Genomic DNA, 26,867 nt, shown 5'->3' on the forward strand with positions numbered 1-26,867 from the left:
CCTACTATGAATCAAACTTATCACACTGTTGCATAGTTATAGGTATAAGTATTAAGATTGCCTACACTAAAGCCAATCCCCCTCTACCCCCAACAAGGGGGTTCTGACACATATGTCTTTGCTTACAAGCCACTTTTCTCACTTTGAAATGAAACTGCTGGTTTATTCCTGACTCTCCTGTCTCTAGCCTACTCTGTTCAACTCCAGCCACCCACAGATCAGAGGCCAGAATCCAGTCCGGTTGACAATAGCAAGCAGTATATAAATATTAGCTATTATGTTTAAAGAGATATTTACTATGCATTTTATTCTCCTGCTTCTGGCTTACCTGTCTTAACATTTAGCTGATAAAATTCTTTAGGATTTTCTTCCATAGAGTACAAGGTGCAAGAAGTTAGTCCTATGTATCTGTAATTGAGAAACACAGCTGTACCAGGCACAGACTTGTTCCTCTTGTAAATCTTTGGATGGTGGGAGAAGGATGAGACTCCAACCTGTCTTTCCCACAAGTAATCTACTTGTGATGATTATTGGCCATAGACTGTACTAACCATAACACCTACCTAAAACAAGTTAGAATAAGGCTTTACCTCCAGGCATAAGAGAGAGAGTCCCTTCAAGTCAGGAAAGTCAACCTTGACAGAATGTGAGTTTACAGATAATTAGCTTTGGGGATTTACTTGTTTTACTAAGAAGCTGTAATCAGATACAGTAAGTCAAGAATGAAATGAAAGGATATATGGAATGAAAAGGGTTGGGGCTGGTCTTTTTTCTTTAAGTTAATTCCTTCCCTCTTTCTATCTCTGAAGTGTTAATTGGCTTTGGGTTATCATAAGTTGAGAGTATTTGTTATTGTTGTTTTTCAAATAAAGGGAATTATTTTTAAAATTTGCTCTCTGCCAATTCAAATCTTACAACAAAGCTTTCTGTCCTCTGCAGGGCAAGAATTACACTTGGCATCATCCCAAGAATATTCTCCACACCTTCGAGAAACATTTTGCTTTCAGATCTCAGTTTCCATCTGCTGGTGTGAAGTCTCTCTCTCTCTCTCTCTCTCTCTCTCTCTCTCTCATAACATCTTTTTACATTTTTTTTTAAGGATAGGAAAAACTTCAACTAGAGATAATAAAGAATTATGTCCTAAATTTACACGGAATAACAGAACCTCAAAGATGAAAGGGATCTCAGGAATTATCTAGTCCAACTTAAACTTATCACTGAGTGTTCACTTGAACACATCTAGTGAAAAGGAATTCTTTAGCATTTTCAGCAAGGCTATCCCACTTTGGGACTGTTCCAGCTTGAAGGATGTTTTCTTTATATCAGGATAAAAGATGTCCACCTACAACTTCCACCCTGCCTCCTAATTCTGCCTTGTAGTGATAGATAAGCCTTTCCAGCCTATTCAGTCTGGAGCTTCTGAATGATAACTGTCTTCCGCCCAATACATTCTTATGATCTACTTAATTTATTCATTGGTTGTGTATAAGAAAGAGATTCTCTCTCTTTCCATATATATCTCTCTATATATAGATATGTGTATAGATAGATAGATAGATAGATAGATAGATAGATAGATACATACATACATACATACATACATACATACATACACATTTCATTCTTAATCATCCACAAAGGCAGTTTTCTGACTTTTCAAAGAAATTCTGGAAGACAGTTTGTAAAATAGAATGAAGATTGTGAGTATTTTGTTTCAAATAAGATTTGGCTGTGGAAAAGGATCCACTTTTCTGAACTTTGTATAGATAAAAGTTCATGCTCAGAGTTGGGAAAGCTATTGTTACTGAGCTGATAACTCTACAAATTCAGGGTTATAGCCAAAAAGCAAAAAATCACTATATTAATAGGATATTTTTTAAGGCCCAGAAGATCAAGTTACAAAATACTAGCTGTGTAACTCTGGGCAAATCCCTTAACCCTGTTCACCTCAGTTTCTTCATCTGTAAAATGAGTTGGAGAAAAAAATGTCAAACCAATCCAAAGAAAACCCCAAATTAGTCACTAAGAGTCAGACCCAACTGAAAATGACTGAACAAAAAAAGGTCAAATCAAATTCATTCCTTAATCACTATTTGTGGGGTATTCTGCAAAGCACTGAGGTCATAAAGAAAAAAAAAGAAAAAAATGACCCTGCTGTCAAGGATTTTATAACCTAATGAGAGAGACAACATACAAACAATTATGTACAAATAAGATATAGAAAGGATAAATTAGAAATAATATTAGATGGAAGGCACTAGCATTAAAGTAAATAATTAGCAATATATTAGCAACAGTAATCAATAGTTAATAAACATTTGATACTTGATGGAACAGCATCAGTCTATGGTATGACAGACTGTCAGGGGAACAGAAACTCCAAGTTTTTAAGATTTTTTTTTGGTAGGGGGCCATGCTCAAAGTTTAATAGTTAAGGAGGCAGCCTGAAAAGAGTATTAGAATTCAGATGAGAAAATCAGGGTCTAGCTTAAGTTCTGACACTGATTGACGATTACCAAACCACTTCTGGGCTTCAATTTCCTAATCTGTAAAATGGAAATAATAATATTTGGACTCTCAGGGTTGTTGTGCTGATCAACGTATGCAAAGTGCTTTCTAACTAAAAAAGTACAATACTGAAGCAATTATAATTAATAATAAAATAAAATAGAAACATGAATCACTGGAACTGAATAAAAATGCCTGATTAAGATTTCATCAACTAGAAATGTCAGCAGTTGCCCAAAATAACATTTTTTCTTTTCTTAAACAGAATTTATATTGATTAATGCATATAAATGCAAAGGGCTGAATCACATCTAAGTATGTCAGCACTACAGGTATACAGCTTTCTCATCACAGGTTAAAAGACAACAATTAAACAGTCATTGAAAATTCACAGCAGAACCAAGCTCAATGGCTACACACCGGTAATTCTACCTACCCAGGAGGCTTAGGCTAGTGGATCTTGTGAGCTTGAGAATTCTGAGCTACACCAGGCTCATGAGGTATCTGCCCTAAGTCTAACATGAATATGGTCAGCTCCTCCAACCAGCACAGGCAGAAAACAGAGGAGGTAAAAGCTCGGTGGTGGGGATTTGTGAGTAACCTCTGCACTTCCCGTCTAGGTGAAATGGGAAAAGAAGGGGGGAAGGAAGGAACTAAGGAACGAAGGAAGGCAGTCATAAATTCAATCTTTCTAGCTTCACTGGGGAGAAAAAAAATTGCCAATGGCCACAGATTCTGCAGTGGATTCTAAATCCAGACAACCATTTTCCAAAGACATGACCTTGGTCACCAGAGACACCAGGCAATACAATATGGGTAGTTTGGCATGAACACATCAGAAGTGCTGAAAGTGAATCAATAGTGTCATCTTAGATAGCAAGCACAAACAGCTTCTAAATCAGAAAGTAAGATAAATCTAACAAGAGAGAAAGGTCCAAGGCTGCATTAGAGTACAACAGTGTCTGTAGACCTTGACAGTAATAAGAGTAGTGATAATTAACTCAGGCCCCATCTACTACAATATAGACTTTTTGCAGACTGTTTGGCAGTAAGCATTAAGACCAAACCTTAATGCAGAAATTCAAAAGGATGAGAGAGGATAAAAAAGCCAATCCTGTGAAAAGAAAAATAACTCACACAAAAACAAACACCTGTCACATCTTTGGAAGACGCTAAAGCAGAGGACTGATATTTTACTCAGGTGATTTTCTTACTAGGACAACTGTGCTCTCATAAGATTTGTTCTATTATAAAACAAATCCATTTCATTTGCAAAGACATCAGGAATAATAACAGTATCCTTTCATTCAGCGATCCCCATCTATATTGGATTTAACCATTAAATCTTAAATAACAATAGTAGCTGACATTCAAATATTACTTTCCTAACAACCAAGTGAGGATAAGCAACGTACATATGATCACCTATTCTACTTCATTCCCTCACTCTTAGAAGAAACTGACATCAATTTAAATCAGGAAATATTTATTAAGTGCCTATTTATCAAATTGTATAGGGGAAAGAACTCCAGACTTCGGGTTGGGAGGCATGGATTCCTATCTTGGTTTCAATATTTCTTTGGATGAAGGATTCTAAGAAAGTCACCGATTCACTCTGGGCCACAATTTACTCATCTGTAAAATTAGAATAAGCAGTACTTATGCTAATTACCTCACAGAATTGTTAGGTACGCACTTAAAACATGCTCAAGTTCTTTAAAGATGAGTTATCCTCATGACAATGTTGACCATCCACCTCATGGATACTTTCCCATAAGGGAACTTCTGTGTTCTTGCCTGAATGCCTTCTCAATATCCCTTGCTGAGATCTATATTCTTCTATACCCTTTCTTTGCACTAACCATGGGCATATTCTCTAGGCTCTATTATACTAGGCCCATTTCATTTTACTATCTCACTTGGAGATCTTACCTGCTCCTATGAGTTTACAATGTTCAAATCTATATATTCAGCCCTAGCTTCTCTTCTGAGCTTCAGTCCCCCATTTCCAACTGTCTATTGGATATTTCCAACCAGATTTTCACATAGGCAACTCAAATTCAATATGTTCCAAACAGAATTAAATATCTCCACAAAATCACCCCTTTCTTAAATTACCCTGTTTTTGTCAAAGGAAACGTTTACACCGTCAGAATCATCCTTGATAATTCTCATTTCCTCACCTCATCTATCCAATCAGCTGCCAAGTCTTGTCAATTCTACCTCCATAACAACTCTCCTGTCTCTACCTTTCTCTCCAGTGATGGGCCACCACTCAGATCATCATTACATCTTATCTAAACTATCGTAGCTGTATCATTGCTGGTGTTCCTGCTTCAAGGCTCTCCCCTCTTCTATCCTTTGCATGACTGCCAAAGTCATATTCTTGAGGCACAGAGCTACGTCACTCCCTTGTTCAGTAAACTCCAGTGGCTCTCTATTACCTCTCTAGAGTCAAATATTAATTCCTATCTTTGGCATTCAAAGCCCTTCACAACTTAGCTCCAACTGGATTGTCTAGAATCATTCCATATTACTTCCCTTCCTGCACTCTGGAGTCCAGCCAAACTGACCATCTTCCTGTCCCTCATTCACAGTGTTCCACCTCCTGTCCATGTGTCTATCTTCCTAGGCTTGGAATGCACTTTCCTCACTTCTGTCTCTTAAAAGTCCTTCATGGTTTAGCTAAAGGTCTACCTCCTATTTGAGGCCTGTTGGGATCTCAATTTTCTGGTGCTCTCCAAATTCACTTTGTCTAGGTTGTTTCCATTGATTCCTGTCCCCGAAAGAACATAAATTCCTTGAGGTCAAAGACTTTTCTATCTTGTAATATCTTAGCACAGTACCTTGGATGTAGCCCATGCTTAAAAAATGCCAACTAGATAAATGAATTTACATGCAGGCTTCACAAATGAGTCCTCTGACTCTAAATCTAGCATTCTTTCTATTTTACCATACTGTCCAGAAGTTCTTTTTTTAAAAGTCCAGATCTCATGCTTGCTTTGGCAGCATATATACTAAAATTGGAACACTGCAGAGAAGATTAGCATGGCCCCTGTGCAAGGATGACAAGCAAATTTGTGAAGTGTTCCATATTTTAAAAAAAAGTTCCATATATTAAAAAAAAGTCCAAATCTCCTGATGTGCTTAAGATGACTTGATTTACAAAAGAATCAGCTTATATCAAACTTTTCAGAAATACATACATTACAAAGAAACAAACAGAAAGATACCTGTTTATGACCCATAACTAAAACTAAAAGGTATTTTCTGAAATGTTACTTATAAAAAGCTTCTGATGGCCTCTTTATTATCTCCCTCTCCTAAACATGTCCCTACTGATGTGTATAGAAACTACATAGCCATTTAGGATTCATTTTTTCTTCTCTGAATCCCCCTAACCAAAGTGAAGAAATTGTCTATAAAACAATTCACAGCCCAAAGAAAAATCAAAAAGCTAATAAGCCCTGAATATCCTTAGACCATCTTAGTGAATGAACATGGAGATTTGGAATGTTCTCCACTTCTGGAGTCTTCAACTTGAGACTGCAGACACTATGACCAGAGTGTGTTTTCTGAAACAAACTGTGCAATCCTGACTCAGGCTAGCTCCCACATCTGGTAGATGTTTAGTCATTATCAGTCATGTACCAGAGTTCTTCATGACCTCTTTTGGGGATTTCTTCACAAAAACACTGTAGTGTTTGCCATTTCCTTCTCTGGCTCATTTTAAAGTGAGGAAACCAAGGCAAACAGGGCTAAGTGGCTTGCCAGGGTCACACACCTAGTAAATGTCTGAGGCCTGATTTGAACTCAGGTCTTCCTGACTCCAAGTCCAGCACTTTATCAACTGTACTACCTAGCTTGCCTTCTGGTAGAATTGCCGAAATTCTCCTGTGTCCTAGAGGCTCCTGAGAAGCATCCTAGGCTCCTCTTCTGGTGTGAAGAATACAGCTGTAACTGGGACTGCAGGTCCCACTTCGACATTTTGTTACTCTATCCTGCATTTCCATTTCAAAACTTGTGATGGCAGGCTATCCATCTCTACCATCCGCAAATCCAAGAAGAGATATGGGAAAGGAGGAAATAAAAGAGAGAGAGGAAGAAAAAAGGTCCTGAATCTATTTCTAGAACTCCTCAAACTACTGACCCCCCCCCTTTATTCAGTCTCCATCTTTTCTGATCCCCCTGAAAACTAGACACTCGGTCTGATCTCTGCTTGCAGTGCTAACTAGTACTTTATCTCAGACTCTGTCCCTCCACCAGCCTGGATTCCAGACTCAATCATCTACCTCCTGGCCATATTCTGCTCTCCTATACCTGGGAATAAATAGTTCAGAGATGAGACAGAGACTACCTTCCTCATCCTCTTCTGTTATCATCCTGCAGAAAATTTTCCCTCCCAGTCAAACACACAGTCCTACTCCCTCCCATTGCATTCATTAAGTATAGCAAAATGTACTGAACACATATTTGTAGAAACTGATGCTAAGCACTGGAAATATAGAGATGCATAAAACACAGCTCTGCCCTTCAAGGGCTTACAATCTTGTTGCTGAAATAAAGCACACGCCAAAAAACATACGTTAAGAAAAAAGGCAGCATGAGATAAAGATGACTGAGTAGTATAAACAACTAAATTACTGTGGTAGGTTAAGTTTAAGTTTAAGTTTAAAATAAGAAAACCTGGATTTGGAGATGAGATTTGCTACTTCTAACTTATGTGACTTTGGGCAGTTCCTTTAATAACTTTTCCGAGCCCTAGTTTCTTCATTTGTAAAATGAAGAAGGCAATATTGGATGACTTCTAAGGTCCCTACCAGTTTTAAGCCTATTATTCCATAACCATCTCGTCTATTTCCTTTGTTTTCCTGATAAGAAAATAGAGACCCATGGGGTGAAATGTCTTGACAGAGCTCATAAGTAATTGATCTGAAGTGAGAATTCAAGTCCCCAGACTCTTTAGAACATTATTCTTTCCACTAGATGTGCTGTCTCCTTCATGTAAAACAAAACAGAAATTCCTTTTATCCATACCTACAGAATTTGGGTGCTATTCATAGGCTGCAGTTTATCTTCCAACATGAACAGTTTTAAACAATATTGTGGCAAAGAACTCAAACTTGTGGGGATGCTCATCAACTGGGGAACAGAGGAACACATGTGATTGTGATGGAATACTATTGTGCTGTAAGAAAGGATGAGCTCAATGATCTCAGAAAAACATAGATAGACTTGCACAAAATAATGAAGAGCAAAACAAGAGAATGTTGTATATAAAAACAGCAATATTGTTTCAGGCACAACTTGGAGTGACTAAGTTACTTTAACAATTGTAAAATATCCAAATGAACTACAAAGGTCACAAAGGAAGATACTATCTGCACCCAGAAAAAGAACTGATGAATAGAAGTATGTATAGAATGGTTTTACATGTGTGTATGTGTGTGTATATATATATTTGTATCTAATGGTAGCCATAGAAGGAGAAAAAGATATTTACATGATAACTTCATTACACATTTAAAAGCAATAGCAAACTGTACATAATAGATTTGCAGTTTCACAGGCAATTATCTTTTTTTTATTTATACTATGTTATGGAAATGCTTGTTTCATTCTATAAATTAAAAATAAACTATATTGGAAGAAAGGAACTAAGAAAATATTAAGGTTCAGAGTGGAGTAGTTAGCTGGAGCTATAGTCACAATAGATGTGCAAAGGCCAAGCACCACACAGAAAATACCAAAACCTCACATAATGGGTTCTTTTTTCCATTGGACGCCTTGGCCAGGCCCTTGGTGGCGAGTAACTGCCTGAGCTGACAAACTGATGCTCTCAGATCCAGAGATAAAACCATTTTCCTCATTCTAACTGTTGAGACATGCAAAGATAGAACAACGGAACAAAATGAACGTGAAAGGAGAAAAGTATAGTTCTACCTCTTCTTAAGTATTCCTGTTACATAATCTCAGGCTAATCTGTTTATTAGGTTCTCAATTCTTGGTTTTCTCACTTCTACAATGGGGATCTCTGTATTCTACCCTTACTTATCAGATAAAGATCAGTGAGTGAAAGGCAGCAAGGATGAATTATAAATGTGATACCTTAAAATATTACAAAACCTTCTATTTCCCAGTATGGAACCACCTGATAGAGCAGGGCTTTGAAACCATTTTAAACACCAGAGCTGCCACCTTCCCTGGAGTAAATGCAGGTGAAGGTATATAACCTGAAATAGCCATCAGTGATGACTACGGACAACCAACATTCCTTGGAATGACCTAACTGCTTATTCTCATTATTACTTCTCAAATAAACTTAACTATTAGTTCTCAAAGATCTTCAGCAATGACACACTTTCCAATTTCTAGAGAAGCAGTGCCATTCTTTGTTGTTGTTATTGAGAAATCTTTCACCCATTTTTTTTCCCCTGACAGATCTGGGCTTTTAAAAAACAGCTTTGTCTTTCATCTTTCCTTCATTTCTGTGCTTTGCACTTCAGGAGTAAAGAAAACCCTTAAGAAAATCCAGCCAGCAACTATTCTTTCATTCTTTTTTGTAATCTAAAACTTTCATCTGAGGTACTCAGAATATGCTTTATTAAGGACACCTTGGGGAAAATGTACTTTACAAAAAGTGCAGATACTACTGTAATCTCTTTTACTCAATCAGCTGTATTATACTAGACCTATAAATTGGATGTGTGTGTATGTTACATACATACATATAGGGGTGGGGTGAGAGAACCATTTTATATATAAGAGATATAGACACACACAGAGCCTGAAGAAACTTTCCTCCTCTGGTAGAAAGTCACTTATACCCTGGAGACAAGTCTCCTCCAAATAGAGAAACTAAGCTCTATCCAGTCACCTAAATCTAAAGTACTGTCATTCACAATAATGTCACCACTTTAATCTTGGTCTAGCACCACCACAGGAACACGTGGTCTTGACCTAGAAAGGCACTGAAATCCTGATGTGCTGACTCATCACAAAGACTGACATTTGACAGGTCACACAGTAAGCTTTCTCTTTTCTAGAGGCTGTAGAGGAACCAAAAATGCATGTCAGGTGCTCCACAATGGTCGAGTCAGTTCCACCTTTTTTTTTTTTAATGAGTTCAGGCTGATTCCTCTTCTCCTCCCCCCCTTCCCCCAAGTAATCAGACTTACAGTGATTATATAAGGTTTTGAGAACATAAAACCTCCAACTTTCTCTAAATCTGCTTAGTGGCCAAAAAAAAAAGTTTTATGGCTGAGTCATGCTTAGAAATGGATAAAATACACATGTAATGCTGAGGCTCACTTTAGTTGTAATTAGCTCAAAAATTGAGTTTAACTCTATCAGGGATTTTATGTTTAAAGACTTTATAACAGAAGTTCTTAATCTTGGGGGTAGGTTTCAAGGGATCTGTGAACTTGTATGGAAAAAACAATGATAGCTTTATTTTTACCAGGATATAAACAAAATTTAGGATTTCCTTCAATCTTTAAAAACATTATTCTGAGAAGGGGTTCATAGGTTTCAGACTGCCAAAGGGGTCCATGGCATAAAAAAAAAAGATCAAGATTAAGAACTCCTATTGTATATGGAATGAACAATACTGTTTGCCTTTAACATGTCATTTTGGTACTCTTTGAGAAACTGGAATTTTTAGATTAATACAATGATCCAAGACAATTCTAAAGGACTCATGATGAAAAATGCTATATACCTCCAGAGAGACAACTGATGAGTTCTCAGTGCAAACTGAAGTATACTTTTCTCCCTTTTATTTTCCTTGCTTTTTTCGCAATATAGATAACATGGATATGTTTTGCATGATTTCACATGGATAATTCATATCATATTTCTTGCCTTCTTAGTGGGTAGAGGAGGGCCTGGATGGAGGGAGAGAATTTGGAACTCAAAAAAAAAATTATAAATAAATACTTTTTTAAGAAAGGCATTGCCATCCTTGCATCACAGTGTGAAGATGGATAAAGACAAGCAGTAACAACACAGCTTAATCTTGCTACTTTAAACAAAGAGGCTGCCCCTCAATCAGTTACACCTTATGACAGGGCCTGGAGGGACACTTTCCTTTCTCCCTTATTCTCTCCCTTACATCATTCTTTCCATTCATAAAGGGGATAATAGTTTCCTAGACATCAAAGGCTATTCTTCCATAATCCATCATTTCTGGTTAAAAAAAAAAAAAAGTAACAGAAAAGAGTACAGTTCTTGAACATGTGGACAGAAGAATCACTAACACAATTCTTGAAACTTTTGTGTTACATGGAAGTTTAGACATGTCATATATCCCTTCCAACATCTAAACAACCTCCAGGCCCTATCAACTCTACAATGATTTCTCTCTAAGCCTACCTTCTCCTCCAGTCTTACTACCACTACCCTGGGTCAGGTCCCAGTCACCTCTTACCTATATTATTCTTTGTCTCCTCACTAGTCTTCCAACTTCTAAACTGTCCCCTCTCTAATCCATCCTCAGCATAATTGCCAAAATAATCTTCCCATCATGTCATTCACTTCTCTGGAGTCTTTAGCATCTCCCCACTGACTAGAGGATAAAAGTCTCTCTTACTTTCAAAACTTATTTCACACTACTCCCTTTAAAGGGGCAGCTAGACAGTGCAGTTGAAGAAGATAGAGTGCCAAGCCTGGATTCAGCAAGACTCATATTTCTGAATTCAAATCTGGCCTTAGATACTTACTAGCTGTGTGACCCTGGGAAAGTCATTTAACCCTGTTTGCCTCAATTCTTCATCTATAAAATGAGCTGGAGAAGGATATGGCAAATGACTCCAGTATCTTTGCCAAGAAAACCTCAAACAGGGTCGCCAAGAGGCCAAGAGCCCGAGGAAAAATGGACTTGAGCTTCAGCTATTGCCGGGAATGCATTTCAATCCACATTGCTACATACTATTAAAAAAACCTTCCTCTTCTTCTGAGATTCAACTCAAATGTCCCCTTCTTTACAAAACCTTCACTGACCACCACTCTATCCCTCTTCTAAATTGAAAAGCTCTCCTTTTCCTCAAATTTCCTTAGAACACTTTGTTGGGATCTCTCCTTTACCCCATCACACTCCCCATATTGCATAATATTTATTTGTATCATCCCTGTTAGATTACACCTACCTCAATCCAACAATTATTCAACATTTTCTATATATAACATCCATATACATGTATATGTATTAAGCACCCAATATGCTAGGCTTTGTGCCAAGTCCTGGGGATGGATACAAAGACAAAAAAATGAAGCAGTCTCTTCCCTCATGGAGATTCCATATATCATACATATATAATTATAGATACAGAATATATACAACATGAATATAAGACTAAAAGGACATGAGAAGCTGAAGGAATCAGGAAAAACTTCATAGAAAGGTCACACTGGGGCTGAGTCTTGAAGGAAATGAGGGATTCCAAGAGGTAGAAGGGAATACATTTTAGGCAGAAGTGACAGAAGAAAGAGCCTCATTTATGAGGGACAATAAGTTGGTCAACACAATTGCACCATAGGGCATATGGAAGGTGAAAATGTGTAAGATAACTGGAAAGGTAGAGATAGGTCAGGTTATGAAAAGATTGAAATGTCAGATAAAGTAGTTTAATTTTTAAAATTCAGCTCTAAATTCTCTCCCTATTTCCCACTTCCCCATTTGGAAAGCAAAAAAAAAAAATCAAGACCCATTACAAACATGCATGGTCAAGCAAACTAATGGGTGTATATATACACACACATATATGTATTATATGTATGTGTATATATACATATATACACACACCTATAAAATAAAAATGTCTATGTATGTGCATGTGTACACACACACACACAACACACATATAACACAGGCAGATGCCAAATGTCTTAATATAAAGCCCCAAACATTCTCTAAATCTACTTAGTGGCTAAAAAAAAAATTTGTGGGCAAAAGTCATGGTTAGAAATGGATAAAATACACAAATGATGCTGTGATTCACATTAGTCAGAACTTAATAAAAAGTAGGATGAACCACTGTATACACATACACTCATATATTCACTTCAATTTGCACTCTGAATTTATCACCTCCCTATCTGAAGTTGGGTACCATGTTTTATGATGATCCTCAGATTATGGTTGATCATTGTGTCCATCAGAGTTCGCAAGTCTTTCAAAGTTAAACAAAGAGGTTTATATTTAATCCTAGAGGCCACTGAAAGCTCCTGGAGTTGGAGAGATATATTAGCAAGCACCCTAGTACACCCAGAATGGCATGCTAGTTCAGGTTCTTAGATCCACTCTATAAAGGAAAGACAACCTTCAAAGTGGTTAACAATCCTTCTTTAATTAAACACATATAAGTCATTCACTACTTCAGGGGAAAGGTTAACACCCTGAATGTGGAAAAAATACAAACAGAAAAGATTCAACAGACAGGGCTCTTAGTGTCTGAACAAAGTAATACAACCACCTACATACACCACCATAAGGTAGTGAACAAACCTCTGAATAGTGGGGAGCAGTGGGCTCTTAACAAATGGCTACTCAGAATCCTGCTAAGGGAATCAAAAAGTCCTTCTCACAAGCAAACCCCCAAAGCAAAATACCCAAGTCCCGGTATATATGAAACAAAGACTTCGCTCCTTATTGGCTCAGAGCCAGTAGGCACAGAACCTACAAGTGACTCAGCACAGCTGTGAACCATCAGGCTTCAAAGGAGATCTATGTTTCAGATGTTTTCAATGAGCCTGAGAAGCTGAACTCCAAAAAAGAAAAGAACAGAAATCCCACTTTGCTTGCTCTCACAGGCAGCTAGATGGTGAAGTGGATAGAGCACCAGGGCCTGGAATCAGAAGACCCCAGTTCAAATGTGAACTCAGACACTACTAACTGTGCAAGTCACTTAACTCTGTTCACCAGTTTCTTCATCTGTAAAATGAACTGGAAAAGGAAATGGCAAACCACTCCAGGATCTTTGCCAAAGAAACTCCAGACCTGAAACCATTTTCTACCTTTCCCCACATCCCTAAAAAGAAAGCCCCTTAAGTGAGTAGGAAGTGAAATGGTCAGATCTATGCTTTAGGAAAATCACTTTGGTGACTGTGGAAATGGATGCATTGTAGTCAGAAGAGACTTCAGACAGCAAGACCAAATAGGATGCTACTGTAAATAGTCCAAGAGAGAGGTGATAAATTATGGCCTGAATAAGTGTGAGTTCCTTGAATGGGAAGAAGTGGATCTATGCATGAAATGCTGTGGAGTTGGAAATGAGAAAAACTGACAAATGATTGGAAATGTGAGACAGGTGAGAGTGAGGAGTTAAGCTTGAGAATTTGAGTAAGGATTGCAAACTAGAAAGATTGCGTGCAGTGGATTCAAAGATAAAATAAAAACAATCCCTGGCTTTAAGAACCTTCTATTCTCTATCGGGAAGAATACAATCTAAACATATATATAAAACATGTGTGTATACACACATATATATAATGTATATATGCATGTATGTATCTACACATGTGTATAGGCATATATATGTATGCATATATAAATAAAATGACTTAAGAGAAATAAGGCACTAAAAAAATAGGGGGATCAGGAAAATCTTTCCTACAAGATGAAACAGGAACTGAGTCTCAAAAGAAGCTTGGTATTCTAAGAAATGGAGGTGAGGAAAATAATTATATTCCAGTATGTGGAATGCCCCTATGCAGAGGCAGTGAGATGAGAAAAGGGATGAGAAATTCAGGGAAAAGGAAGAAGGCCAATTTGTTTGGAACATAGAGTACATCAAAGGTAGCTCTCTGAGAGCAAGAAGTACATAATCTTCATCTTTGTATTGCCAGAGCTTATCACAGTACCTTACACTATATAATAAATGTTTGTTGAATTGAATGTAAAAGTTTCTCACCTGACTTGAAAACTGTGCTGGGCATTCCAGCACATGTGTAGGAATGGGTTTTTCTCTCCCCAAATGTGGTGGGGGGCGGGGGGAGCAATGGAATTCTTTAACATTAATTAAAAGATGTTATTCATGATCAGGACTTAATGTTGAGCAGTTATTTTATACGTGACACAAACACAATGATAGAACATCCCTAATGCTGCCAAGATTCTGAGAAAGTCCCCAGTGCCACGGTCATAAATTAAGTAAGAGGAGAATTTTCTTGGTACAACTCAGTGAAGAAAATAAAAGCCTCCTGTGATAGAATTTACTGCTTAATAACTCTCCTACAAGCTAAAGTTTCAGTTTAATCATTTGTGACTTTTGATATTTTATTTAATAAATTCAGGAGGCAGTACCCAAGAGGGAGTCTTTTATATTACTTATAAATTCAATTGAAGTACTTACATTTTCCTGCTAAAATAACATTTTTGGAGAATCTTCTGCAATAAGCATCCATCCTCCTGACTAATCCAATATATTGACAGAGACTTAGAAGCCATATTTCAGGTCCTGGAGCCTCAATAGTGACATCAGGATTCATCTTTTCCTTATAAAAACTAAACAAATACTATTTAGATTAACAATACTATTGTGTAATCCCATAATACTTTCACCTGAAAGAATTTTGATGGACTGGCCAAGAGTCAGTTCCAGCGCCAATAGAAAAATCCAATGACCACTGGCATTTTCCAGGCACAAAGCTCACAGCAGATAAAATTCAGTACAAAAACTTAACCATCCTAACTGTACACATGAAAATGCAGCTAATCTTCATTTTCCATTAGCTCTTCACACATATCACTTCATCACAGTTCTCCAGGCTGCAGACTTTCTCTACCATGTTCCAGAAACCTCTTCATCCTGGAAGCTCATTCCAGTCCACTGGAAGGTACCCTCTGTCCCTCAGACCCCTCCCTCCGTTTGGAAGGCTGCTCCCTAAACTGCCATTTAAGGAGGCCACCCAGGCCATCTATGTCTCATTCCTCCCCAGGCATCCACTCTAGAATTTCTGTCATGCCCTTCCTTGGTACTTTTGTCTCCTCGCCCTCTCTGTTTCAGCTTCCTTTTACCCACTGTCTTCCCATAGTACAGCTCCTGGAGAACACAGACTGTCTTTCTGCCCTTATTTATACCCCCAGCACTTAATAAATGCTTTTCTGACAGACTCTTGATTGACATCACAATGTAACAATAATTATGCTTCTAATGGCAATGCTAACAGGAGATATTCAGATTTTATCAAAATTCTTACAGGTCTTTATCCTTATTTCCTTCAGACTCTATCCTTTTGCCCCCTCTAGATACTGGCTAATACTGGTTACAAAACAAAATAAAACACATACTAATTTAGAGGTTTTATAAGAGCACTAGCTTATATCATAACTGAAGATGAAGTGTTATATTAGAATGGACCAATTTGCAAGAACAGTTTCAGCGGAGACATTTCTTTTGTAAACTTGGAAAATGCTAATTATATAAATTTACACAAGCTTTAAAAAAAAATCCAAGTATACCATTTGCATGATTTAGTTTTCATAGAAAGACTATATTATTTTTAAATCTCTTTGGAGAAATAGGATAGCTATAATATTGAACCTCAACTCTCAGGTGTTCTCCAGGACCCAAAAAGTTAGAATTCCAATAGAAAACAGAAGATTAGGGTTTGTTGTTGTTCAGCCATGTCAGATTTTCATGATCCCATTTGGAATCTTCTTGGCAAAGACTAGAGTGGTTTATCATTTTCCTCTCCAGCTCATTTTACAGATGAGGAACTGAGGCAAACAGAGATAAGTGGCTTACCCAAGGTCATGCAACTAATAAGTCTCTGAGGCCAGATCTGACTGTCTCTAGACCCAGCACTGGGCCACCAGCTCACCATAATTTACCAGCAGTTATTTACAAAGCTGCATTCATTTCCTCATCAGTCATTGTAATCATTCTTAATAGGTACCTCTTTCCCTACCTGTTGTCACAGCCACACTCGGCCCAAAGCCATGTAGAAAGAACAAGTAAGATGTTGACAGTTTCCAGAATGATGTCAAACACTGCACTGATGTACAATTCCTGGCTGGTGAGGTGGACAATGGGGAAGGGGAAGCAATGAAGGACACAGTTTCCTGCTGACATACCTCAGTCAGCTGAGATGACAATTATCTGTTCAACAAAAAGGCTACTTTATAAAAATAAGTAACTCAGGTAAAATTTGTCTTGAGTTCTTTGACATCTGTTGCTTATGTGACTCCAAATGACTCATCAAGCAGGAATAAACAATATTACTGAAAGACTGTGGCAAACCAGTGAAATGTGAACAACCATCAAATCAAAGTGCCCACATTATAGCAAACTTCCCACATATGTGACGCAAATCTTAAAGCACACGCTCTCTTACCTTAGGATTTTTAAACACATATGCACATGTATGATATAAAGAAACAAGGTGATGCTTGTTCATATGCCCATATCCAAGCAGTCAAGCAATAAGTACTTGTTAAGGACCAGGCACTGTGCTAGGCACTGGGGCACACAATAGTCCTTGCCACGGAAGAATTTACAATCTATCCAAGAAACAACACATGGAATCAATTCTCAGTTTTCATGGGTTAATGATCCTAGTGGGCCAGGTAGGTGGGGGCAGAGGCTAGAACACTGGGCCTGGAGTAAGAAGACTAACCTTCCAGAGTTTAAATCTGGCCTCAGTCATTTACTAGCTGTGTAACTCTAGCCAAGTCACTTAACTCTTACTTGCCTGAGTTTCCTCACCTACAAAATGAACTGGAGAAGGAAATGGCAAACACCAGTATCTCTATCAAGAAAATCCCCAAAAGAGTCAAACATGACCAAAACAATTGAGCAATAAATTTTCCTAACAAAGAGCCCCAAAGTAAAAAACACAAATGCTGATACACTGACCTATTGGAAACAGGTTCCCCTGACCACCAAAATCTACCATCTTTTGCTAGAAATTGCTGAAAATACATTTTTCTGCATATAATTCTTTACAACAAAACAATAATCCTGATAATATGCATTTTCCCTTACACGGTAACCATGAAATAACCCATATAATGCAGGAGAGAAGAGAGGCAACTCCAGAAGAACCCAAAGGTTAAAAGGGAATCTCTATCTGCTATCTCTAGTCTGCTTTTCTGCTCTGTGTTGAACTGTTCCTCAATGAAAAGTATATGCCTTAGAGTTTGTCCCTGGTGGTCTGAGTCAGAGAGTCCCACCCCAGACAACTCTGCTGTGCCAGGCCTGAACAATCATGGGATTGCTAGCAAGAAGAAGGGGTGACCACTATTTCATTTACCCACCAACTTAGCCTCTTTTCCATTTTGTCAATTCCCTTATCAGGCACTTGAAAAGTTACTTTAACACTTCCTGAAGTGGATTCACCAACACTTTAAAGAATACCTTCGTCCTTTGTGCAGATATAAACTTGCACCTCTAATTTTCTTCTGAAATTGTACATGGCAGTGAATCTGCCCATTGCCAACTAAGAAAGTGAAAACAAGGTTACCAATAAAATCATGTGGGGGCAGGTAGGTGGCTCAATGGATAGAGCACTGGCCCTCAAGTTGAGGACCTGAGTTCAAATCTAGCCTCAGACATTTACTAGCTGCGTGACCCTGGACAACTCACTTAACTCCAATTGCCTAAATAAAATAAAATCATGCTACTGCTTAAACATGGGAATGTTGAGGATAGACTGAGCTTATTTTTTAATAACTAAACCAGAATTATTTATTGATAAAATGCTCAAGGGATACAAAACAACCCTGGAAAACAAGGATTCTTAACATTTACCTCTACAGGCAGAGGCCAACTCTATCTTAAATAGACTGTATTTATATAGGCTTATGGAAAATAGATACAAGATAATGGAGGAAGGAAGGCCCCAGCAGCTCAGGATTCGGAAAGAATTTCATGAAGGTAGCTCTTGAGCTGAATCTTGAAGGAAATGTGAGATTCTAAGACATATTAGGAGTACATTCCAAACATGGAGAACAGCTGGTACAAAAGTACAAGATGGAGAATGGAGGATCAGTTACCCAACATGACTCAATAGTTTTCTCTTAACTACTAATACAGATAAATATGCACTTTCCAATAAAATATAAATATGACAAGAAAAGAGCTTATCAATGGCTTAAAACAACGTAGGAGTATACTTTCAAATTTAAAAAAAATGAAAATGCCCTTAGCTCATGGTTCTCAAAAGGTAATTTTCAATAAAAGTCACCAAAGATCATGCCATTGTAAGGTTATGACTCTATTGACTCATTTCTTTTCAAATCTCCTGGCTTGATCAGAAGATCAAGCACATTCTTGTTGATTAAAAAGAGTTCTTTTTTTTCAAATTAGCTTTTAATGGGATTAAAAGTAGTATACGATATTGTCAGAGAAAGGAATGATGAGGGAATAAAAGATGGCTTAATTGTGTAATGAGAAGGAAGCACATTTCATAGACAATTTGTGTGTTCTACTGGTCTCCACACAAATGTCAAAAGATTATGAGGAAAGTCACCATTTTGTTGAGGGGGAAAGAGGGGAAACTGTGAAAGTAACACTCACCTAGTGAAAGTAACACTCAGCTATCTAATTCAGTAACACTTACTCTACCTGAGAAATGTACCAGATCCTAGAAAAGAGATATAATCTCAGAAAATGTGTCAGAAAATTTTACAAAGTATTTGCTAGTATGAACCAACAATAGCTTCTACACCTCTCCATGGGAGGAAGAGGCTTGGAAAGCATGGCTAAGCTACAAACTTAACTCTTAGCAGGTGTTAGTGAAGAGACTGATGATAAGAACCTGTTTTATTCCCCTGAGAGTTCAATTGTCAGGAGTCCTCCAAATGCTGAAGCTGGTTGGCAAAATCACAGACTTATAGAAAACACTATTTCTCCATGTGGCTCTGGTGAATAGCTAAATGATGGCCTGAAGGGCCCTGAGGTAATCTGATGTTGGCTACCATTCCTGGTACCCACAGTTGCTAGTGTTGCATTAGGAAGTTGGCCAGAAAAACACTTCTGTTTTAAGGAGCAAAGAAGAGGTCAGGAAATGGGAGGGCAGAGGAGATTAAGAAATATCAAATTAAAAATGAAACCAAAGAAAGCTGCAAATTCAGCCTATGGTCAGAGTTTCTGAATCCTCTGGAAAGACAAATTAACTAGCAAGGTTTTCATAAAAGTAGCACCAAATGAATGGTCTCTCTGCATAAATTAGTCCTGAAGTCTCTCCAAAGTTCAAGTTCTTTCAGACAAATCTACAAAAAGGAAAGCTACAAAAATACTCAGGCAACCTTTAAATATACGGTATTTTGCAGGGATGTAGAAAATGAACAAACCTCCCTTGCATTTCTGTTTGGTGGAGAGGGAAAGGAAAGGGAGAGAATGACTCTTTGGTGTACCATATGCTTCCTGATTCTTAACCTGACAGTTTACTGTTGATGGTAATGTATGGGAAAATGCCAAGTCTCTTTTTTTCCCACTAAGTGTAGATTGGGGCTCCCATGTCCTCTTCTCAAGGGCTCCCGAAAATACAAATTTAAAGAAGCTCAGACTAGCTTTGGTACAGCATGTGATTGTTGAAATGAACAGAGAATTTTTTTCTTTGCCTCAGAAGAGTTATGTAAATCTACCAGAGGGTTATTTTTTTTTCATTGACTCCTTGATGGATGGGCCATCTAGTTGCCAAGTCATTTTTATGACAGCTCCCAGGTGAAACCAAAACACAACTGGAGAGAGGCCTATATAAAAGGCTAAGTGCTTTACAGATGCCCAATTACCCCTCTTCACAGTTTAATCCAAATTCAATTGAACAAAAAAATACTTTGAGCACCTTCCATTTCCAAAGTAATGCCTAGCTCCTCCACAGCACTAGGATTCTCTAGACCAGAAATTAAAAAAAAAAAAAATTAAACATGCCCAAAGCCTCAGGTGCTGAACAAAACAACTTTTATGCTCTCCTAATTTAATAGAATCTTACTGTAACAAGAATGGGACCACCTCTGCCAACAGGAAGTACCCAGAGGCAAACCATAGATTCTTGATTGTACTGCTGACGTACAGCAGAAATCTGTGGCTATGCTAACAAGCCATGACTGCTAGTGTTTTAGTTAAGGCTTTTGAAATGGCAAGAGGGTAGAGGGCTGGTGAGAATCAGTCCTGGGAGCTCTCACTGCTTAGAGTTAAGGTTGGCACACAGTCAGAGTTTAGGGGGCAGGTGGAAAGGAACACCAATACCACATTCAGCAAGGGTATGAATGACATCTGAAGGCTAGGGAAAAAAGAACCCAAAGAAACAGATGTCTTAAATAGCATTTCCCAGAGGTCAATTTAAGGGGGTCCAGAGATTGGGACTCTGGTTGGGATTCTAGTGCTACATCTCTCACAAACTTAGATGTGTGACCCTAGGCAAGTGAACAAGCCTATATTAAAGGCTTTCTATGTGCCAAAAACTGTGCTAAGACGATATAGATACAGGCAAAAACAGAGACAGTCTTTGCCCTTAAGGATCTTACATTTTAACAAGGAAAAGACAATACACAAAAGGGAGCTAAAAAGTAGGGGACTGAGGGATAGGTGCTCACAAGGTGGTATGATGAAGTCCAGAGGATGAAGGATATCTATCTCCTTCCTCAAAATGGAGATCCTCTGAAGAACTCACCAAAGGGAGAAGGGGACCAGCAGGGTTGAGAAGGCAGCTGATTCACAGTCAACAAGTCCAGAGAAAAAAAGAGAGGTCAAAAATGACCCAGAGGTTGCACACCTGGGTAACTAGAAGAATGATGATGTCTCTGACAGAGTTAGTCTAAGTTCAAAAGAAGGGTAGCTTTTGAATGACCCTAGACAAGTCACTCTACCTTCTCTGCACCCTGATTTTTCTCAACAGTAAAGTGAGAATGCTACCCACCTGACAGGGTTCCTTGGGAGGACTAGCTCAGGGATTATTAGTCTTTTCTTGTATCATAGCCCAAGGGAGGCATCCTGAGACACTGTCTATAGCTGTGTGACCCTAGTCAAGTCATTTAACCTGTCTGCTTCAAGTGTTCTCAACTGTAAAATGAGGATGATAATAATAGCACCTAACTCCCAGAATTTTTATGAAGATGTATTTTGTAAAGTTTACCACAGTACCTGGCACATAGTAGGTATTGAATACTTATTTTCTTCTTTCCTTCCTTCCTTCTTTGTTTCCTTCCTCAAAACTTTTGGTAGTCTGATGAAACCTAGGGACCCATTCTTGGAATAATAATTTTGAACATACAAAATAAAATACCTAGAATTTCAAAAGAAACCAATTATTTTATTATTGTCATATTGAAATAATCATCTTTCTAAAAAATTGCATATATATGCATAGATATGTATATATTTCTATATACTTCCTCTCTATACCCTGACTACTCAGAATTATTACAGGGGTTCTTAATCTGGGGTCAACATCAAGTTCATGGACCCTGTGTGTTTGTCCTTTGTTGCCAAAGAAGACCATGCCATCAGAGAAATAATGATATGACTTGCACTTGACTTTGTCTTGAGTGAAGGAGGGCTGTGCAGGTCACCAGCCTCACTTCTCCTCCAGAGCCATCTGAATCCAGTGACCAGATATTCATCAGGATGACTGGAGATGACCTAGGATAAGGCAATTGGGGTTAAGTGACTTGCCCAAGGTCACATAGCTAGTGAGTGTCAGGTGTCTGAGGTGAGATTTGAACTCAGGTCCTCCTGACTCCTACAAGGTGTTCTATCCACTGCACCACCTAGCTGTCCCTCATGGACCCTAGGTTAAGAGAGGAAGCAGAAAGGTAGACCCTCCTAATGCAAAGTGAAAACAGGGAATTCCTTGTCTTATAAATCTGGCCTACATGGGACTTGGGCATATATATATATATATATATATATATATATGCTATGATTTGGTAGTCATCTAAGATGGGTTCATGGTAGCAATACCCTTTAAACCCCTTCTAAGCCCAGCCCAGCTCCCTGGAGAGGAACCCTGTAAAGAAGGGGCAGGTCATGATACCAACTGCCAACCCACAGGGCAGACAAACCAGTCCAGCTAAAGCAATGAGGCATCCTGAGCAGGAAATAAAATGTAGCATGTGTCCTGCAAATGTCCTGTCCACTACTCATAAGACCTGGAGACAGTCCAGGATCCTGAGTCCAACACTTGGGGTCTTGGGGTCCGCAGGACCCATCAGACCACCAGGGAACTGACCCTTGTGGGTACACAATCTGGCAACTGCTTCATCCAGTTCTATAGCCACCATCTCCTCAGCAACTACTACTAGAGTTCTTTGACAATGTCAAGTGATTCCACATAAGAAAATGCCTTTCTGATACACCTTTATCAGAAAAAATAACATGAACTACTATCTGTTTGGCCACTGTATCCTACAGACCATGAGGTCTTTCCATCAGACTTGCAGCTAAAACCTTCTCTATGCATTGTCTTGTACCCCTACCATCATTAGAATGTGAACTCCTTCAGAACAGGAGCTATGTTGCTTTTCTATATTTACACTCATAGTTCTAAATGCTTCATTCCTTCATTCACTTGGTCTGCAAAATTACAAACCCTATTCTTACCTTCTGAGATTCCACTCCTTCCCTTTCCCCCAACTATTACGAGGTGCTCAAAAAGGCTTAGAGATCTGAGAGAGGTAGTAAATTAGACAAGAGCCCTTCTCTCTAAACAAATCTGAAACTTACCAGTACTATTGAACCTTTTGGGGCAGGCGGTGAGTCAGGGAGAAGTTAGGATCTTGCAAAAGGCAGAATTTTAGCTGGGATCTGAAGGCAGCCAGGAAGTACAGACCAGGATGGAAAGATTTCCAGGCATGGGGTATAGACAATAAAAATACACAATCAGGAAATGGAATGTCCTGTTCAAGGAATAGCAAGGAGGCTAGAGGATGAAGTATAACGAGACTGAGAAAGTAGGAAGGAGCCAAGTTATCAAGGGATTTAAAAGGCAAACCAAGAGAGAAAATTTTATATCAGACTTGCATGTAACAAGGAGTTGCTAACATTTATTGAATGGGAGGGAGATGGGGGTGACATGGTCAGACCTGTACTTTAGGGAGATAACTTCCAACTAAGTTGGAAAATGGACTAAAGTGGGGAGAAAGTTAAGCTTAGGACACCTCTCATATAGAGGAGTGGTGGCCAGGGAAGGGAAATACGGTCTGGGGAGTCACAAGGATTGTGAGTAGAGGCACAGAGTAGTCAATTTTCATGACCTTTCCAGCACCAATGGTAGTATTGATTTGATCCCTATTCCCAGAGCAAGACTTGGAAAGGAGCAAGGGTATATGTGACCAATTTATCAAATGCAAAGCACACTAATAACTATTCCTAGGAAAATGAAGCTCTCTCCTTTCTGAAATCAAGTGACTTGTGTTCTAAGATGGCAGCTTTCCTCTTGCCTCAAAGCAACAAGATTAATTGTACACATAGCTCTGAATACCAGAATTTCATCTTTGTCTTTTATATATTCTACCACAGTGAATCACATGTAAATAGGACTTCAAAGCTTCTTTGCTACGTTGAATTTTACAGCCTGATGACACAAACAGGGCTTCAAATTGCTTTCCTGGTCTCTTCTGTCTCACGTGCCAAGTGATTTTGCATCCTGTCTTTTGTTGCCCTAAACAGTTGCCTTTAATTTATAATCCTGTTTTAGAGAGTATTTGTGGACTGCATGAGTTCCCTTCTATTATTGGGGTCATGATCCAGGTCACCAGAATTTTCCCATATTTGTATCTTCCAAGTATCCTGGGAAATACATTGGTCATTACAAACTCAGCTGCAAAATAAGTATTTCCCACTCAATCCTGACCTGTATCAATATCCCCTGTGTTCCTTCTTTGATCTAAAACAGCCTTGTTTATTGAGTTTACATAGTTTTCCTAAGGACAATTTTAAAAGATCAAGTTGACCTCTAGTAGGGTTTATTCATAAGATCATTATGACATTGTATAATGGCTACTAGGTCATTTTCCCTCCTTTCTCAAGAAGTACAGCACCTGGTTCAGGATCTTTCTCTCTACTAATCTGCCCTTATACAAGAAGACTTCAGCATCTATCAATGTTCTCTCAAGCTTCCTTTAAATTCCTCAGTCTCCTTTAAATCTCTCATTCTTCACTCAACTTTAGCCATGCCTAAGGAGAGTCACACACTGGATCTCACCATTATCCCCAAGTGTTCCACTTCCATAATCAAAAACTCTGACTTCCCTCTATTTAGCCATTAATGCCCTCTCATTCCATCTCTTTTTATGACTTCCCTCACCTAAAACCTAATTCTTTGCCTTCTTCAAGACATCCAATCCCTTCTCTGTTTGGTACTTTCTCAGTCCTCTACTCTGACTTCACTTTGTTTCTTTTCCAATCTCCAACCAATTTAACTCTACACTGTCATCTACTCTCAAGTCCCTTTCTCCTTTGTTAGCAAATTGCTTTGCTCTGGATTAGTACCACTACATTCCTCCTCCAATCCTGTTCATATGCTGCTGTACAAAACTAAAATAAGACTGCAGTCTCAATTATTCTCCCATCCCCCCTTTCTTGAATGTTCAATTTCCATCAACCAGTTGCTCCCCCACTACCTACAAATATATCTTAGTCTCTTCATCCACAAAAAATATTCACTAGTCCATACTGTTCTCTCAAGTTATCATCCTATATCTCCTCTCCCTTTCTTAGATAAATTCCTAGAAAAAGATATCCATATTCATTGTTTCCATTCCCTCTCACTCAAATCTCAACCCTTTGCACTCTGATTTCTGATAGCATCTATTATATCAAAGTGTTCTCTCCAAAATTATGCCAAATAATTGCCAAATCTGTTAGTTTTTTCCTCCATCCTCATCCTTCTAAACTAACTGCTATATGTGACACTATTGACTACCCTCTCCTCCTGGATACATATTTCTGTGTTTTCATGACACAGAATAGTCCTGGTTTTCCTCTTACTTGTCTAAATGTCCCTCTGTCACCTATGTTGTTCCATCATCCATATCACACCCTCTACCTGTTCCCCCAATGTTTTGCCCTAGGTCCCCTTCTCTTCTGTGTTTATACTCGTTCTCTCTCTCTTGTTGACCTCATCAGATCTCATGGGTTTTAATTATTATCACTATTCTAATGACTTACAGATCTCCACTCCCAGTCTCATCCTTGATCTTTCTTCAGTTCTGCATCACCAATTGCCCATTGGATATTTCAAACAGGATATTCTGGGGATATATTAGACTCAACATATCCAAAACAGAAGTAATTATCCTTTCCCAAAAAAACTTATCTCTCTTCAAAATTTCTGTTTCTACCAAAGGTGCCACAACTTTTTCAGTGTTCCAGGGTCATAATCTCAGCATTATCCTTAACTCTTCACTTCACCCCATACATCCAATCAGTTGTTAAATCCTGCTTCTACTTCCACATTTCTTGCATTCAACCCCTTCTCTCTACTCGCAAAGCTACCATTTTAGCTCAGACCTTCATCACTACCTGCCTAGATTATTGCAATAACTTTCTCATTGCTGTCCTCGACTCAAGTCTCTCCCCACTACAATCCAACCTACACTGCACTGAGAATGATTTTCCATAAATATGGATTTAAGCATGTCAAAAACACACAATAAAATCTAGTATCTCTCTATTGACTAAAAGATTAAATACAAACTCTTCTTTTTTCTTTTTAAAATAATATTTAAGTTTTCAACATTCACTTTTATAAGACTGAGTTCTATATTTTCCCCCTCTCCTCTCCTTAAGAAGGCACACAATCTGATACAGGCTGTACATGTGCAGTCATATAAATATAGTTCCACATTAGTCAGAACACAAACTCTTCTGCTGAGCTTTTAAAGCCCTTTACAATATGGCCTCAAACTGTCTTTCCAAACTAAATGTATATTGTACATTACTCATTGTATGTCACTCCTCTTCCTTCACAGTGATCTAACACAACTACTCTTCTCTTTCTTCTTCATACTCTCATCTTTATGCCTTTGCACAACTGTCTCCCATGCCTGGAATGCATTCCCTCCATACTTCTACCTCATGGAATTCTCTCTGTTCCTTCACGGTAATCTGGAGATTCATGAACTCTCAAAGAGTACATAGGTAGATTTCAAAGGGGTTCGTGAACTTCAGAAGGAAAAAAAAGTACATAATGGGTTCCCTTTATCATCCAAAATATTTTATTTTACGTGTTCTAAAAAATTATTCTTAGAAAGAGTCCATAGACTTCACTAGATTGCCAAAGGGGTCCATGACCCAAAAAAGGTTAATTAACCCTGTTCGTATGAGTTTTTTTTCCTGATTCTCCCCAAGTACTAGTGTCCTCCTTCCCAAACTACCTTGGAGTTAAACTGTTGCTCTGGTTAGGTCATTTCACTT

General features: G+C 38.3%; 1 protein-coding gene and 1 non-coding gene across 8 annotated transcripts in view; one reads left to right on the forward strand and one right to left on the reverse strand.

Moving 5' to 3' along the window:
- Nucleotides 1-26,867, reverse strand: part of PITPNC1 (phosphatidylinositol transfer protein cytoplasmic 1) — a 378,124-nt gene that overhangs the window by 264,820 nt on the left and 86,437 nt on the right. The gene's annotated exons all lie outside the window — the stretch shown is intronic.
- LOC140530514 (U6 spliceosomal RNA) lies at nucleotides 5,502-5,608 on the forward strand. Its single transcript, XR_011975952.1, has one exon. It is a non-coding gene; the product is annotated as a U6 spliceosomal RNA (small nuclear RNA).

The sequence above is a fragment of the Notamacropus eugenii genome, chromosome 2, assembly GCF_028372415.1.
Source record: "Notamacropus eugenii isolate mMacEug1 chromosome 2, mMacEug1.pri_v2, whole genome shotgun sequence".
NCBI classification, from domain to species: Eukaryota; Metazoa; Chordata; class Mammalia; order Diprotodontia; family Macropodidae; genus Notamacropus; species Notamacropus eugenii.